At 31.2% G+C, this 18,049-nt stretch overlaps 1 long non-coding RNA gene and 4 other non-coding genes across 5 annotated transcripts; 4 read left to right on the top strand and 1 right to left on the bottom strand.

Moving 5' to 3' along the window:
- The first annotated feature begins 10,676 nt into the window (after positions 1 to 10,676).
- On the top strand, positions 10,677 to 10,764 carry LOC120271414. The gene has a single exon (XR_005540022.1). It is a non-coding gene; the product is annotated as a small nucleolar RNA U31b (small nucleolar RNA).
- Positions 10,765 to 10,823: 59 nt separating this feature from the next.
- Positions 10,824 to 10,913, top strand: LOC120271396. The gene has a single exon (XR_005540006.1). It is a non-coding gene; the product is annotated as a small nucleolar RNA Z195/SNORD33/SNORD32 family (small nucleolar RNA).
- Positions 10,914 to 10,975: 62 nt separating this feature from the next.
- Positions 10,976 to 11,063, top strand: LOC120271397. The gene has a single exon (XR_005540007.1). It is a non-coding gene; the product is annotated as a small nucleolar RNA Z196/R39/R59 family (small nucleolar RNA).
- Positions 11,064 to 11,129: 66 nt separating this feature from the next.
- On the top strand, positions 11,130 to 11,278 carry LOC120271412. The gene has a single exon (XR_005540020.1). It is a non-coding gene; the product is annotated as a small nucleolar RNA F1/F2/snoR5a (small nucleolar RNA).
- Positions 11,279 to 13,278: 2,000 nt separating this feature from the next.
- LOC120270106 lies at positions 13,279 to 16,359 on the bottom strand. The gene is made up of 3 exons (XR_005539557.1): positions 16,102 to 16,359; positions 13,815 to 13,874; positions 13,279 to 13,743 (listed from the first exon to the last, which is right to left on the bottom strand). It is a non-coding gene; the product is annotated as an uncharacterized LOC120270106 (long non-coding RNA).
- Between the last annotated feature and the right edge of the window lie 1,690 nt (positions 16,360 to 18,049).

Here is an 18,049-nt window from a genome sequence, read left to right as displayed (position 1 = left end):
CAATGTGTCATCAACAGCAAATAAAATAAACAATGATGGTGATGAGAAAAGGAAGTAATTGGATGTGGTTGTCTCTAGTCAGGAACATCATAAGATGAGGAAAAAAATGAAAATATATTTCCTCACAAGGAGAAAGAATGACCATGGTTTTACTGGTTGAGATGAAGTAATACAAGCAGTCATCAACCTCTATCTCAATACACAAGAAGATAGGTAATACTTTGCAGTGTATTATGACATGTTTCTATGCATTATGAAGAATATATGTTTAATAGTTGGTTTTCTAAATTAGGAAGAGTTGTTACTATGTCTTTTCATTTGTTCATGTGTATCATTTGGCATAATTAATGTTGGCTATCACATTTTCATGATGTAGCTATGTTATCAGAAGGGATGACTACTGGTTTACCATTCATGACCATCTCTACGTCCTTCTTGAGAGCAAGGAACAAGTGCCAATGATGTTGTAGATGTGCTCATCGTTATCATGTGTGATGAGTTGCTCGTCAACCCCTCCGTTTACCCAAAGCACGCTACCACCAAGTGGCTTCTTATGCTTGCAATGTTAGTGTTTGATTTGTTTTAGCATTTGTGTGAATTTTAGAATTTGTTTACTTGTAATTCTGATCGGTTAGTCCCAAATTAGGACTTCTTGAGAAATACTCGATTGGTGTAAGAATTCAAAAATCTGGCTTTTAATCAGGTAAGTATCCTACATATAAATCATATTATATGTATATACTTTAGTTTTATGAACATCTGAAAAATTTTGAGAAAAATAATGATTTTATGTATTTATTTATATTTTGAATTATTTATTTATTATTATTTTTGGAATTATTTTAAATTATTTTAAAGTTACAGCTAATGATATTTTATTTTGGATTAGAATTATCTGAAAGGTTTAAATAATTTATTTACATTTGGATTACTTAATTTTTGAATTCCATATATTTATATACTTTCTGATTAATTACTATTGTGTTTTTCTTTATTATCTATTTTGGATTCAATTAACTGGATTATTTTGATATGATAAAAATGGGATCATGTGACTGCAAATTACTTGCATTTTGCCCAGTATGAATTTTGATAGTTTATTGTTTTGTGAACATGAAATATTTTGACAAAGTACTCGTAGTCCCCAAACTAACTTTGTAATAACCCTGTCACTGGGGGTTAAACACTGACCGTGTCGACATGTACTCTGATATAGAAACTATAGTTTCGCACCGCTTTCCGTCGGTGAAGAATAACGGCCTTTGATAAATCTGGCTCGGGTCACCGAGAGTAAACTTATGAGTTCTGATATTTTGGCTCGGGTCACCGAGGATAAATATATGAGTTCTGTTATTTTGTTTTGGCAATAGTTGTTTGGGGGACCTATATGCATGGTTTTGACATCTATGTTTATTTGAAATAAATTTGATTTCTGATTTTGATTTTGATAATTTTTGATTTTTTGCAAATGATCCCTATAATTTTTTTAGTGGGTGCTTACTGGGCTGTCAAGCTCATAATTTATTGTTTAATATCTTTTCAGATCAAGAGTAGAGTTGAGTGGCGGATAGCTTAGCGGGGATCGTTAGACAATCGTCGAGTATTAGCATGTATTAAGTCCCGTTTTTTTGTGGGGCTATGTTTTATTTGTATAAGTTTTTATTGTTTTTTTGCAATCCACTGAGTTTGATTATTTGTTCTGTTTTGGATCAGGTTTTGAGGCCTTGTATGCCTACATGGTTTCGGCCTTGTAGGTGTACGACCTTTTGTCGGCGTCCCAGGTCCATAGAGCTGGGTTCGGGGCGTGACAAATATCAAAACTCATAAGTTTACCCTCGGTGACCCGAGCCAGATTTATCAAAGTCCGTTATTCTTCACCGACGGAAAGCGGTGCGAAACTATAGTTTCTATATCAGAGTACATATCGACACGGTCAGTGTTTAACCCCCAGTGACAGGGTTATTGCAAAGTTAGTTTGGGGACTACGAGTACTTTGTCAAAATATTTCATGTTCACAAAACAATAAACTATCAAAATTCATACTGGGCAAAATGCAAGTAATTTGCAGTCACATGATCCCATTTTTATCATATCAAAATAATCCAGTTAATTGAATCCAAACATGAATAGATAATAAAGAAAAACACAATAGTAATTAATCAGAAAGTATATAAATATATGGAATTCAAAAATTAAGTAATCCAAATGTAAATAAATTATTTAAACCTTTCAGATAATTCTAATCCAAAATAAAATATCATTAGCTGTAACTTTAAAATAATTTAAAGAATTCCAAAAATAATAATAAATAAATAATTCAAAATATAAATAAATACATAAAATCATTATTTTTCTCAAAATTTTTCAGATGTTCAGAAAACTAAAGTATATACATATAATATGATTTATATGTAGGATACTTACCTGATTAAAAGCCAGATTTTTGAATTCTTACACCAATCGAGTATTTCTCAAGAAGTCCTAATTTGGGACTAACCCATCAGAATTACAAGTAAACAAATTCTAAAATTCACACGAATGCAAAAACAAATCAAACACTAACAAAATTACCAAGGTCAAGACCAATAACCAATTCCCCTACAAACCTTAAGATTAAAATCAGCGTAGCTTTGCAAATTCTAACCCAAATCAAAAATTTCAAACTTCTGAGAAAACTAGGCATCTTCATCTAAAACATATCCAAACCTCACAATGATTTGAGACGTACATAATTTAAGCAACTAGTATTAAAAATCATAATTATGTAAACCAACATTTTCAGACATGCCTATTCCAATAAAAAATATCTCACAACATATAACTTCAAAAGTAATACAATCTTACTGACAATCAGATAACTTAGAAATGAAAAACTTTCCTATTTTTTTTTTACCTTATCCAATTCAATCTTCATGATCATCAAAAATGGCCATAATACTTCGGGCTATGCACAGAAATATCATCCTAGACACTTATACCAATAGGGCTATATCTCACAAACTACAGATGCATAAAATCTAAAATTTTGCAGGTACTTAGGTAACATCAAACTATATAACTTTGTTATATTACTCTTCTCCAAATTCCATATACAAGACCATCAAATTGTCTAAGCAATCCTTATGTTCTCTGCAGAAATAGTATTGAGCACACCTATAGAAATCTGATCATATCTCACAATTTACATGGTTAAAAATTCTGAAATTTTGTAGAGTCAAATACAACATCGTCCTATATAAATTTTTTATATAAATATAAATCTAAAACAGAACTTACAATTATGAAAATAATCAAAAACTGTTCAAGGGCTGAACAGAAATCCTGTCCGCGTCTCCTGCGTCTAAAAATTTATAATTTGCAGGATACTACTCCAAAAATTCTGAAATTTGGTAGCAAGCTAAAAACGATCTCGGTCTACAATTTTTCTATTTTGATCTCTTCCAAATTTCATCTCTAGATCTTCGAAATAAATTAGAGATCTCTACTGTGCTAACATGAACTTTCTGAATTTTATCCTCAAATTAAAATCAAATCAATTCTCACCACCCTAACTAGTAACACGTCACAAACAAGCATAAGAAAGAGAAATAACAAAATAACTCGGAACCTTACCTCAACAATAACAGTGAAACGAAAACCATGACGATGAAACCCTTCTCCCGTCCTCATCGCCGACATCACCCGCAAAAAGGAAGAGAAAGAGATGAGGCAAGTCTCTCTCTCTCTCTCTCTCTCTCTTTTACCTAAACGGTGATCTAAAACCGAAGAAGCTGAAGAGACGGCTAGGGTTTTGAAACTAAACATAACCAAAATCAATGGCTAAGATTAAAAGTAAAACCAACGGCTAGGATTAAAAGATAAAAGCAATGGCTAGGATTTGATTAAGGGGTGGGGCTCACAATCTCCCCTCCTTTAAAAGAGTTTAGTTCTCTAAACTCAAACTTTAACCATTGAAGCAGACTTCCAGTAAGATTCAGACTATGAAAAAGTTCGAGCATCATCGAATTAGCTGATAAAATTCAAAGACAAACGGATTCAAGTAAAACTTGACTAATGATATTTCTAAGGGCGATGGTCACAACAAATAAAAAATAAACCAATCTTTGGTTTGTCTCAAACTCATGTCAAACATAATATAGAATTCAATACCCTTGGACATCCTCTATTAAACATCATTCTGAGCATATATTATCATGTGTTTGTTATCATCTGACTTCAAAAGAATTTAAAACCGCAAATACATTACCATCATTGCAATCCAACAAACCTCAATTAAAATTCCCAATCCCTGTATCACTCCATGGATGTGATGACTAAATCAAACAAGTTAGAAAATACTAAAATGTCATCAGTTTCTTTCTCATCCACTGGAAATACATGTTGCCTACTAAATCACAAGACATGATTATCATATATTTAATTTTACAACCAAAAAGCATTTATGAAAAAATGGATAACATTAAAATTATGCACATACTCAAGTCCAACAATATCTGGGCACTCATAATTTTTCCTCATTAACTGGAGATCAAATGGCTAATAGAACCAACAAAAAATCATAAGTCAAAACTTCACTATATATAAATAGGAACAGAAAACATTACTCATTTTGGAAACAAGTAGCCTTGACAAAAATTTCCCAGCTCAATAAATATCTTTTACCTTACTAACATCAACAATGCAATAAATTTATCATTACATTAGCAATCATCAAGTATTCACAAACCATAAATTTGCTTGATTTCAATTTTTTTTCCTCAAATGGATATTATAGCAGTACTTAAACTTGCCAAACCTCATGATTCCTATTTCCAAAAGATTTAGACCCACCAAGATACAATGTGACCAAGTTCCATAATATTCTTAGTTTTTCTCAAATTATGACATCAATATAAATCTCACCCAATTCAGCACATTTATATTCTAAGTTAGTCTTACAAGATTATGAATATCTTACAAAATACACATCCAATTGTAGAAATATTTTACAAAAAAGTAGTTAAGACCATATTGAACAAGTTCTCTATAATGCACTTTGGCTAAATCTTCCTCTACAATCCTGAAAAATACCATTTAATCTTCAAGTCCTGCATAACAGTAATATCCAGAGTAGACCCAATTATAAGAGAATATCTCTTAGGATATACATCTAATAAATTCAAAATTTCACAGGTAGATAGCTATGGATAAATGCCACAATTCTCTAGTTTTAAACTTCCCCAAATTCTATATCTATAGTCTCTGAATTTGGACAAACTTTCAGGCAACTCAAATCAAAATCTTGAAAGTCACAATACTTATGCTTCAATGTATAACAATACAAGAACTCAACTCTAATCATTTTTTTTTTGACAATTTGAATTGAGGGAAAATATATTTTTGCTTTGGTTAAAATTTGTGATTTGATCTTGTAGGATTGCATTGTATTGGAAATTGCTTGATATGGCTATTTGATATAAAGAGAATAAGGGATTGCCTTGTAGGTGTACGGCCGTTTGTCGGCGTCCCGGGTCCATAGAGCTGGGTTCGGGGCATGACATGCAATATAAAAGATGGAGTTTATCATGGATCAAGCACTTTGTATGGTAGAGGATGGGATATTTGTCTTCATCAGAGCTAAAATTTTTTTGATGTCAATTGTACTTAGTAACTACTATAACCTCCTTCTCTTGGATAAGCACAACATGAAATATGTCTATTACTCCTTCCTCCAGTTACACACATATTACACTGACACGAGAAACATTGTATGTATCTCTTGTAGCTTTATAAGATTAATAATCTCATTGGCTATTCATCAATGAGAAATCATGTCATTGCAAGAGGCTCTCTTTGAAATGTGCTTAGAAATCAAGATAGGATGAAACATGCTTAAAGATCTTCCATTAGAGCATGATCACTCCTACCCACAACAGGAATCAGGCACCATCAATTGTCTTATTTTTATGGTAAGCTATGTGGAGCAAATTCTAAAGCACAAGGAGCTAAACGTAATGCTGGTAGAAATATTATACCTAGAACAGATACTGGTGTACGCTTGCCACAGGGGAGAGTCATCGATCATGAAAGCTGATGGAATTAAGATCAAGGACAATGAGAGGAATGACAAAGCCAATTTATATCAGTTATAATTCTCTGTACTAGATGATTGCAATTATCCTCTAAAAAATTTGAATCAATACTATAATAGCATTTAAATTAATGGTAGTAACCTGTTTTGGAAAAGTAGACCATGTAATTTTGACTGACTATTATATTATACACATATAGTACATATGTTGCATAAAAGGATTTCTAATGGTTACTCTCTACAAGTGCACGGATCATAGCAAGGGTTGTCAAACCATAGAGACTAGAACTCCTAGTACTAATTGATCTTCTAATCTCTAGCCAATTATAAATTCAAAGGAAAGATAAAAACTAGATGACCTAAAAGGAGGAAGGATGATAGGTATGTGCTGGAAATGAACTAGGTGAGAAACAGAGAGATAGAACAATGCCCCAGACTAATCCCCTTGAGAAATGTGTATAGACTCTTCTACAATGACTATCAGGTACATCCTACGATTCCTATGTATGCTCTACAAGCAATGTTCCATCTATGACACTCAAATACATCGAGTTTTACAATTGTAACTACTGGAATCATGCATGCCGAGTTTTGCAATCTCATGAAGGCAACTACAACAACAGAAATCAACACACGTCAAGTTTTACAACTATAACTACGCAAATCATACACCCCAAGTTATGAAACACAAGGTTTAACATAGGAACAACAATAGAACTCCATAGCCAAAGCAAAAGAGTAAGTCAACATAACACACAAACATCCAAGTTCATAGATCTGAAGCAAATGGAGAATGGTTAGCCCCTCATAGTTTTACAAATCTATACAAGATTAATGAAACAAAAGAAATTGAAGGCATGAAAGACTCCCCTCTTGCCTCTCAAACCACTCCGCTCCACTCACGCTCTTGCACGATAGCTTCACTCTAGCCCAAGAAATACGTAGGGTAAGATCTTAACAGCTGCTCCAAGAAGAAGAAGAAAAGATTCCCTAAAAAATTACCTAGATCTGGCTTAAAAGGACTTTTAGAGCTTAACACGCCATAAGCACCGGCGTGCATAGCCCATGTTTTCTAAAACAGGACCATGCTTTTCAATTTCTTTAAATCAGAGATTTCCATGGCTTAAGCTCGGGCATGCTTGGTCCGTGCTCTCCAAAAGCACACCCGTGATCTGGGTACCGAAACCGTGCTTTTTCTCCAACTTGTGCTACAGTGATTTACTATACTAACTTAATTACAGTGTTTTATGCTACAACATCGGTGCTTCGTCTGATGAGGAATTCCAGAGATTTGCATGTGTGTGAAGCACGCCCATGTTTGGCCCATGCTTCACCTAAAACATTGTATTTTGACTTTTTTTCACACTACATTTGTGCCGAATCTTGTTCTTTTGCCCAAGAACCTATTTTCTTGTATAATTAAACAATAATACCCATCATAGCTTTGAATACAACAAATAAATACTTAAATACAAGCTAAATATATGAAAAGGGTATAAAAATATCTAATTGAAATGCACTCATCAAATGTCCCCACACTTGAACATTTGCTTGTCCTCAAGCAAAACACATTGACACATAAGAAAGAAGATGAGTGTATGACCTTTGATCTTAGTAATAGGAATTTCAAAAGTGCAGAGGAAAATCAGTGGCTAAAGCGTGTTCAATTGATCAAAAATGACAAGTTTCACCCTTACCCTGTACTCCCCGTGTGTGCATGTGTGACTACCCTAAATTATGTGCCCCATGCATTGTTGCATGAACTTAGCTAACAACAACCTTATTCTAAACTATACTAAATGGGTAGTAGCTTCATTCACCCTAGAAATAGCCTTTTCTCCATGTAGATCATCAAGTGTACACTTGTAATACCCAAAATTTAATTACTCAAGAGCGGTTTTCACTCTTCTAGGGCGATAGCTCATTCTACCATCTTTTACAATGTCTTTACAAAGAACCGGTAGGGCATCCTCAAGGAATCAGACTTTCCAGCTTTTTCCTTTTTTACACAAAACATAGAACAATCATGGTCATTTAGATAGAGTTTCCTCCTAAGTACAAGTGGCTCCACAATTAGAGTAAGCTGAGAAAGAATGGGGGGTTTGAAAGATAAGAGTGAAAATACTCAATAAAAATAAAACTAACACACTAGTGCCCCCCTAGACTTAGAAATTCCAACCAACATAATCATAGATCATCATAAGTCATGCCTCATCACAATGAATACAAAAGTAAAACTTCCCTCACACTAAAACCATACATTATCCTCAATGTACAAATGCATGTATGGAGAAATAAATTGAGGACATAAATAAAATTGGAGAGAAGTTTGAGAGACTTTCTCGAGCCCGAGGGAGTGATGTGGTCGCTGCTGTCAAAGTGTTAGTTCCATGTTCCAATGTGAATCACATCTTACAAAGAAAAAGGGTGCTCAAGTGAAGCTCAAGAAAAAGAAAAAAGAAGGGTTTGAAAAAATTTTATGTTTGGTTCAAGGGGGAATCCCCCCAAAATGAGGGGATGAGCATGAAGTGTTTGAGAGGCATGCACTCCTCCCTCATTCTTTTCCCATGCCCTTTCCCCTTGTTTGGTTCAAAGAAAAGGGGAAGGAGGGGAAGAGAACGTTTGAAAAAAATTGTATGTTTGGTTCAATGGAGGAGTGTGGAAGGAGTGAGGAGAGATTTAATGTATATTTTACTAATTTGCCTTTTTTTTATATAAAATTGATCATAATAATTTTTTATACGTATCTAAGATTATTTTGTACGAACTTTGTAATATTAATATTAATATTACTGATAATATTATTTGTGCAATAATATTATTATACAAATAATAATATTATTTTAAAATTAATACTATAATTATTCAATTTTATATATTTGTTTATCTTTTTCTATTATTATTATTATTAAAAAATATTATTATTAATCTTTAATTGACACATTAAAAATATAGGGTTTTTAATAAATGAGAATATAATGAGAATTATAAAAATAAATGAAAGATAGTATTAGTATTTTATATTATTTAATAAATAAAAAAAATAACAAACACTCACTCCCCCAAAATACCCCAATTTAGGGGAGTGGGTTATAAAGGGTGAAGAGGGGTGAGACACCCCGCTCACCCCCTTTCACTCCCCCAACCAAACAACAACTACACCCCCAAGCACCCCCTCATCCCTTCCCACTCCCCCAATCAAATAAAGTCTTAGGGTTTGCTTGGTTTGAGGTTTTTGGGGGTAAAGTAAGGGAAGGGTTTTTAAAAACCCATACTTGGGTAGGAGGTTTTAGGGGGAGGTAAGGGTTGAGAGGGGTTAATGGAGGTTTCAAAACCTCCACTTTTCTCTCATTTCTCAACCCTCCAAATTGGAGGGTTATGGAGGTTTTGAGTACCAATATTTTTTTATTGACCAAAATGCCCATACTCATTTACAAAAATTACAAGATATTTGATTAATTAATAATATAATACTATTAATGAATATTATTATATTATTCAATTATACAAATTAATATTGTTATATTAATTAATATCATTATTAATATTATTATATAATATTAATTTTATAATTGTATTAATTAATATTATTATTAATAATAATTATTATAATAATTATTATATTAATTATATTAGTTAATATTATTATATTATTAAATTATATTAATTAATAATATTATTAATTAATATTATTAATAATAATATTTATAATAATTATTATATTAGTTTATATTAGTTTATATTATTATATTATTTAATATAAATTAATTAATAATAATATTAAATAACATAATAAATATAATAATTAATATTATTATATTAATTAATAATATTAATTAATATAGTAATAATTAAAGGTGAGATTTATATAAACAATGAAGTGAATGATGTATAAGTTTCATGTAATTGTAAATAAAGTTACAATTTTTTGTCTTTCATCCTAAGGGTAATTTAGTAATATTACTATATAACCTTACCTCCAATTACCTTCAAACCAAACACAACAAGATTTCAAAACCTTTATTTACCTTACCTTATCCCAAGCAATGAAAGGTTTAAAACTTCTTTTTACCTTACCTTACTTTACTTTATGAAACCTTCTTATACCTCCATTCAAGCAAGCCCTTAGTGCATGCCCAAACATAGTCATGCACATGCCACAAGAGAGATCAACCCTTGCATCCAAACACACCTTCAAAGACTTCTATCCTTCCACTTTTGGTTCATAGTATTTTTTGTTGAACATGTGATATATGTAACACAAACGCTAAAAATCCCTATTTTATATTTACTAACATTATAAAAAAATTATATAAATAAAAAGTAAATCAGTTATTTTAATCAAATTAAGATGAGCGAGTACAGAGGAAAAATAATCTTTCCTCAGGCTCGAATCACTCCTTTGTGGCGACTGGCCTTATTAATTGGGCCGGATTTCATCAAACAGGTCGAGCCCAACCTGTCTAAAGAAACCCTAAAAATCGCTTTATAAATATTAGTCCCTCTCTGAAGTTCCTTTCTCAGCCTCCTATTTGTCTTCCGCTCATCTTCTTCCTCCCAATAGTTCCAATGTCTATTTTTCTATTGTACATGAAGCAATCTCCTGGAAAGTGATGATAGGTTATGTCGCCCCAGTCATAGGATCCATTGTTTTCAATGGATGATGCTGATTGACAAGTTTATCTATCTGATTCCTCTTTTAGTGTTTCATCTCATTTGTTTTTTTTTTCTCCGGATTTTCATTGTTTGAATGGGGAGAAATGATGATCTTCAATCCATAGAAATTTCTCTGAAAGTTTTGATGATGAATACCCCTTATACATGCACTACCATCTGATCTCCCTTCCCAACTTCTCTTTTTATTTATTTATTTATTTACTTGTTTTTGGCGTTTTGAATCTCATATGCAATCAGTGATGAAGATTTATAGATTGCTGAGTTGCTGCAGTGATTATGCTATCAAATCAATCACCATCTTTCGGCTGAGATTGCATAACTAATTTTGATTTTTTAAGTGGTTTTTTTGTTTATTTATTTATTTATTTTTTTTTTTTTGAGATTTTGCCATTTGGTATCTGATGCTCTGATGTTTGTGATCAATGACAGAGCATCTCGTTTTGATGGCAGATATAAATTTTGTAACAGTTCTTGCGACACTGGCTGCTCTTATTCAGTGAGCTTCTTGTTACTTTTTCCCTGTTTACATTTTTTTTTTAGTTCGTGCTTTCATGAGAAATATATTCTAACTGCTACCTTAATTTAAGATAAAAGGTCGATTTTTTTTTAATATTTCTTTGGAAAGTATTATGATGTTAGTATTAAGCATATTCCTTGCATCAGCTTGTTATAATTTTGGCAGTTTTGAAGGTGTATATTATTAATTTTGCCAGTTCTTTTTAAGATCTAATAAATTTTTATTTTGTAAATTAGTAAGTTCAATTAAAAATTTTAATTATTAATATCATATTTAATATAAATTTTAAGTTTGTTCCTCCAAAACATTTGAAGGCTAATTATATGTGTATAGTTTATAAATTAATCATTATGTATATTGTTGAATGAAAATTAACTATTTTTGAAAATGTGTTTTGTTCAACTCTAACCCCGCGTTCTGTGAATTAACGCAGTTTTGGGTTAACACAATTTTATTTAAATGTATTTATCTATTAAATATGGTATTTAAAAAATTAAAAATTTTAAAAATATCTTATATTATGGTAATTTTAAAAAATTATGATATTGTGATTAATTTTCAAAAAGGATTATTTTGTTGTTCTAATTAAATCACCAATTAAAAAAATATTAACTTTATTTGGTTTTAAAATAAATTGAAATGAATGTTAACATATTTAGTTTTATTTTGAATTAATTAATTCAATTTATTTTCTATTCTAATGGAAGGTTTTCTCTAATTTTTTTAATAGAATAAGATAAAAAATAGGAAAGGAAATAGCGCACTGGATAAATTATTACAAAAGAGTCTCTCAAATATTACACAAGCAGCAAAGCTAACGTATGACATGTCACAAATCTACAATTCCATCCATAAAGTTAATTTCACAATCAATCATTAACTATTCAAGAGTAGGAGCTAAAAAAAAAGCATAACCTCAACTAGGTCAACAAAAGCCAGTTGATGATAACCAACCAAGCAAAAACAATAATGAACAATCTTTGCCTTCATTTAATCCGAGAACTTCAATAGCTTTTACTCCACTTTCGACAGAAATCACTAAATCGACATTAAATAAAAAGTAAAAAAAAATAGGGTGATGAAATATATTTTTGTTTGAAATTGTTCCATTGGAACACAGTCATTCAAATCAGTGTAATCACATAGCATATAATTTTATCAATTATTTTTTAGCAAAACGAAGATATAGTTTAAAAAATATGAAAAACATTAGAAGTCTAATTCCTATGTAATATAATACATAAGCCGACTTATTATTTTGTCCAGAAGTCATCAAAATGACAGAAGAAAAAAAAGCAAAGAATTGTTCAATGGTTTTTCAAAACTGAGTTAACCTTTCATGGAAAAACCATCATATTATTTTCAAGGCTCATCCAAAATAAGACTTTTTTGAATCTAACGTCTAAATCATGGATGAAGAGTAATATCATTCAGCAAAAAAAAGAAAAAGAGTTCATTTCTGGGTTACAAACACAGATGAACAAAGGAAGAACTTTATAAATAGAAACTCAAATCATAACAATCTCTTAATTTTTTTTTTTTGAATTTGATCTTGATACTCTAAAAACAGAAATCAACAACAATCTCCACAAAAAAAGATCCAAAAGATAAGAAATAAAACCACAATCAGCACACAACTCCCTATTAATAAATAAAACATAAACACTAAAAAAAACCAAAACAATGAAAACCATATACAAATACATATATTGAAGTCTTCACACAGAAAAAATAGCAAAGCTTTCTTTCAATTCAACAGCATAAGTAATTTGATGCAAATTAAATGAGAAACATGTTCTTGCCCTCATGTCATCATCCATCATTCCATTCATAATGTGAAAACATTCAGAGCAAAGGCAGACAAAGATTATGTTCAAACATTCAGAGAAAAAGACCGGAAAAAAAAACTCATAAGTTTAATATTATTTTTATTATATTAATTAAATAAAACATAATCATTAAGTTTAAACAAAGTGTTTTCTTGTTCTATGACCATCAAATAAGAATCCAAGTATCAGACAAATAGATCCCTCTTAATCATTACATTAAAGAAGATAAAAACATAAAACATAAAACATAAAAGAAGGAGAAGACAAGTAGGTTTAGTTAATCTAATCATAGAATCATTAGCTTGTACTTTCAATCTCACCTAACAAAACCATCATGTTTTACTTTGAATTAACATCAAAGACAAGTCGAAAACGTCATGATGCCACTAAACATTGATTATAATTACATAATCAGTAAATGTTAATGATGTAATCTAGATATTCTCATTAATGGTGTTAACCAAGGAGGTACTTACATCTAGATATTCTTCTAAGTATTCTACTAACTCATGAAGGAAAGGCTCTGGCAAGTTGGTTATTTTATTATAGAATTTTTCCAGCCAAAGCTCAGTGTTGGACTTGTTTTTCGAGCCTTTCACTGGTTCACCAAGAGGAGTTTTGAGATGCTCTGCAGCAAAAGACTGGACAAGCTGCAACAACAACAACAAAGAAATTATTGGTAATGTATAAAATGTAGCAACGGCTTTTTAGATCATTATACCTCTGATGTATCCCGAATTATTCGTAGAGTAGAGTCCACTTGTGCATATATTATGCTTCTCTGAAACAACAATGAAAGTTAAAGCCTTGTTGATTGGTAAACAGCTTCTAGAAGTGAAAAATATATTTCCGTATATATGTATAATTGAACCAAAACCACATGTCTGACAATGAATAGGCAGTTCTACCGTTGATCTGAATGTTTCCATGATGTGAAATAAATATTCAAACAAACAGATATTCAGTGTGTAGTATTACAATAAAGAAAATATTGTTTGCTGTTCAGAACCAAATCATCTGAGACAAGGAACAATAGTGAAATAAAAATTCAAACAAACAGATATGTCTCATGATGTGAAATAAAAATTCAAACAAACAGATATTCAGTATGTAACACTTCGTGATTGTGGAATACTTCAATAAGTGTTGATTGTGGAATACTTCGTGATTCCTATGAGGCTTTTGCAATGTGTTGCTTTGGGAGATACCTTGTAGCGTGCATGGTATGTGGTCTTGAATGAACTTTTTTTGAGTGTTTCTTTGACAAAGCTGGTTGTAGGTGCAGGAATAATTTTGATTGGAAAATGTTCTAGATCATAATTTTCTCTTGAATTGTATTTGGTGCTACTAGTGTATTTTACTTGTGAAATGTTTTAGTTAACTGATATTTGCGAGAAATTTACTCATTATGTCCGTGTTCTTATAAAGCTAAAAACTTTTAGAAGATGCTCTAAAATCTTGTTTCTACTATTGTCTGTCTACAGAGAAAAGTTCCTTGATAAACATTTAGAGATATTTTAATGTCTTGATTCATCTGACATTAAAGAATCCCTTGTGCTTTACCTATCAAGTTATTATTGTTGTATGCTATTATTGAACTGTTAGCTTCCTTGTAAATTCTGAATGTGATTGTTAGCAGTCACATTTGACGCTCACATTGGTCTGTCATCTGCTTATGACAAGTTGCACCTGAGTTTATTTTTTCTGGAATATTTTGCTTTATGCGATATTCTTTTGTCAACAGTCCATCATGCAGATATCTATCTCCATATTTCTCACTGGTTTTTCCTAATTTTAATTTAGCTCCTCCTATTTAGGTGGTGAAGAGAGAACTATTGATTTTATGAAGAGGCAGGGTGGTTCAAGCTATCATGCATCCTTGTTATGAAATGCTTCTGAGAAGGGAGTGATAAAGCATACTTTCCCAATGAATTACATCAGAAGATCTAACCTACTATGAAAAGAACGAACAATCATTGCCTTGAGCCATCAACATTATAGCCCTTAAGTTGGTTAACAATAAAAGTTTAAGTATAGAAACAGTTGACATAATAAGAGATTCTTTCAATACAACAAGTAGTAAATACCAAAAGAACTTTTCCTATACACAACAACAACTATAAAACCAGCTATACTACTCTGTATCTCAAATAGGTCAGGCCTGATATAAAATATAAACAAAATACTTCAACCAAAGATAAGCAACAATAAGGCAAGCTCATTAACTGTCGTGGTCCAACAATCATAATCAAAAAGGTAAGTGAATACAAAAGGACTTCTAAAAACTCGTAAGAGGGTTTATTTACTCACCATTGCTGAATTTTGTGCAAGAACTCAATTCCCATGAATAGCATTCTTCTAGTTCAATAAAATCCAAAAAAAAAAAAATTGATAACAACAGATGTACGAGCATCAGAATCTTTAGCATTTCAATCCAAATATCCGTAAATAGAAGGAGAATTCATTGTTTGGCATAATTCCAAACACGACTACAATCTCTAATCCGATACAATGAATAAGATTTCATACAAGGGTTTTCTCACCCATAACAAGTACCGTAGCTAGTGTCAAAAAAGGATGAAGTTTAGTATCTTGAACTATGAATTTATTGAACTCCACAACATATCGATGAGGAATTAATAAAAAAAATTGCACATATATGTTACCATTAATAATTTGGGGAATTGAGATCAAGAGAGAAACCTAAATATTACAGTGTCAAGAAACTAAGAAAACTAGCAAGTAATTTTCACACAAGATCTAAACCATTTACACAACAAAAAACAGCACAAAAATTACATCCATGAATAAATAAGACTTGAACAAGTTGGCTCTGTGTCGTCCCTAAACAACAAGCCATCAAAATAGAGCCATCAAAAGAGGAATTGCATCAAAATTGAACTCAAATTTTAGGCTATTTCAAATTTCATTAGATATTCAGCCGGCCCAATGTAAACAATCCAGATCATGGTAGTGGAGATCATGCAAGCATATTAAAAGGTTATCACCTGATGGCTCAGCCGTTATGGATTTTGGAGAGGAATTTGGCAAGGTCGTTCTTAGCGATGCGGAGCACGGTGTTCTCTTGGCGAAGGGCTTCAAGCTTGACGGCGTTGGGAAGCTCAAGGGATCGGCGATAAGAAGCCTAATCGAGAAAAAGCCCGTGCGGGAACGTCGGCAGCAGCACCGGCCGTGGCTTCGCCGGCAATGGTGACGCCGAAGGAGAGGAAGTTGGGTTGGAGCACAAGGCAGGGTTTGATCTACGGTTGGGGCTCAAGCGAATCCCAACGGGTATGTTTTTTTTTATTATTATTTTATTTTAATTATTTTTTTAATTATTATAATGAAATTACTATTTAATAATATTTAAATAAAATATTAATTTTTACATCCGTTTCTAGTCCTTTTCTATTAGAAACGGATTCGAAACGGATATTTTTAATATTTAATAATATTTAAATAAAATATTTATTTTTAGATCCGTTTCTAGTCTTTGTCTATTAGAAATGGATTAGGAACGGATATTTTCTAATATTTAATAATATTTAAATAAAATATTAATTTTTACATCCGTTTCTATTCCCTTTCTATTAGAAACGAAGTAGAAACGGATCTTTTCAAATATTTAATAATATTTAAATAAAATATTAATTTTTAAATCCGTTTCTAGTCCCTTCTAGTAGAAACGGATTGGAAACGGATAGTTTTTAAAATTTTAATAAATCATTTTTTTAAATGTCCGTTTGGAAGCCGTTGTTATTAAAATCATATTTAAAACGATTGTTATTTCGTTGCTAATCCGTTGCAAGTACAAACAGAATAAATTCCGTTTCTAATATTCTGTTTTTAAATAATAACTTTCTTGTAGTGACATGATTAAAAAATATATTTAGATGAAAAATAATTTGCTCAACACGAAGATTGACGGAGAAATCTTTTAACCACTCTAAATGCGTAAAATCTTACTTAAAATAGTGAAAATAGTGTTTTATCTAGTTATTGACAAGTTTTTTGTCCAAACTATCGTATTTAAATGATAAAAAAAAAAAAAAACAATGAAACCCTAGATAAGGGAGACAACCCAAAAAATTCGTTAAAAAGATAAATTTATTTTTTTATCATATCCTACTTGTTTCTATTCTGACTCTCCCATAGGATTTATTATTATATTTCCGGTATGATAAAGTGGTCAATAGGATAAAACTATCATATCCTATTGACACACTAAACAAAGGACACCAGGAGGATATGATTGTCTATCATATCTTATCATTCTCATCATGTCCAGCAAATGAACCATAAGTTTTTTTAATTTGATTGTTTAATGTGGAACCTTTCCATGAAGTATTAGTTAATTCAGCAGAAAAATCTATTTAAATCATGTGTCTTTATAAGATTTGAACAAAGTTGGGATTTAAAATTGTGGGTATCGACTCAAAATGTTGAATTTAGATAGTGTAGCAAAAGTAATATCCAGAATTTGTTTTCTGGATTATTTCTATAAATGACGTGATGCTAATTGGCATCTGTCATAAATGTGTTTACAATTGCAGACAAGAATTAAATATAATGGTGTTTACATTGAGATTTGTATGTTTATATGTGCAATAATAATATTGTAACTAAAATTAAAAAATTCAAATTTTTAATTTTGAAATATAGTTATAGAAACGAGCCTATAAAAATTGAAGTGGGTCATTACCATAAATACTCATGGGACATGACCACATGTAACACAGATTAAAGGTTTTTATACTCTTAAAAATGAAGATAAAATCTTAACTGTACACCTGACCCATTTGTTAAATCTAATAAGAGCAAAGAAATGAATTGCTGACAAATAATATTTTCCCCAATTAAAGGCATAATGCAACAGTGAAGTTACAATTCTGATTGCAAAAAGCCATGAGAGCAATGATAATAGAAAAAGGCAACAACATGATTTTCATACAAGTT

This window comes from Dioscorea cayenensis, chromosome 10 (assembly GCF_009730915.1).
Source record: "Dioscorea cayenensis subsp. rotundata cultivar TDr96_F1 chromosome 10, TDr96_F1_v2_PseudoChromosome.rev07_lg8_w22 25.fasta, whole genome shotgun sequence".
NCBI classification, from domain to species: domain Eukaryota; kingdom Viridiplantae; phylum Streptophyta; class Magnoliopsida; order Dioscoreales; family Dioscoreaceae; genus Dioscorea; species Dioscorea cayenensis.
This window is presented reverse-complemented; position numbering and strand designations above follow the sequence as displayed.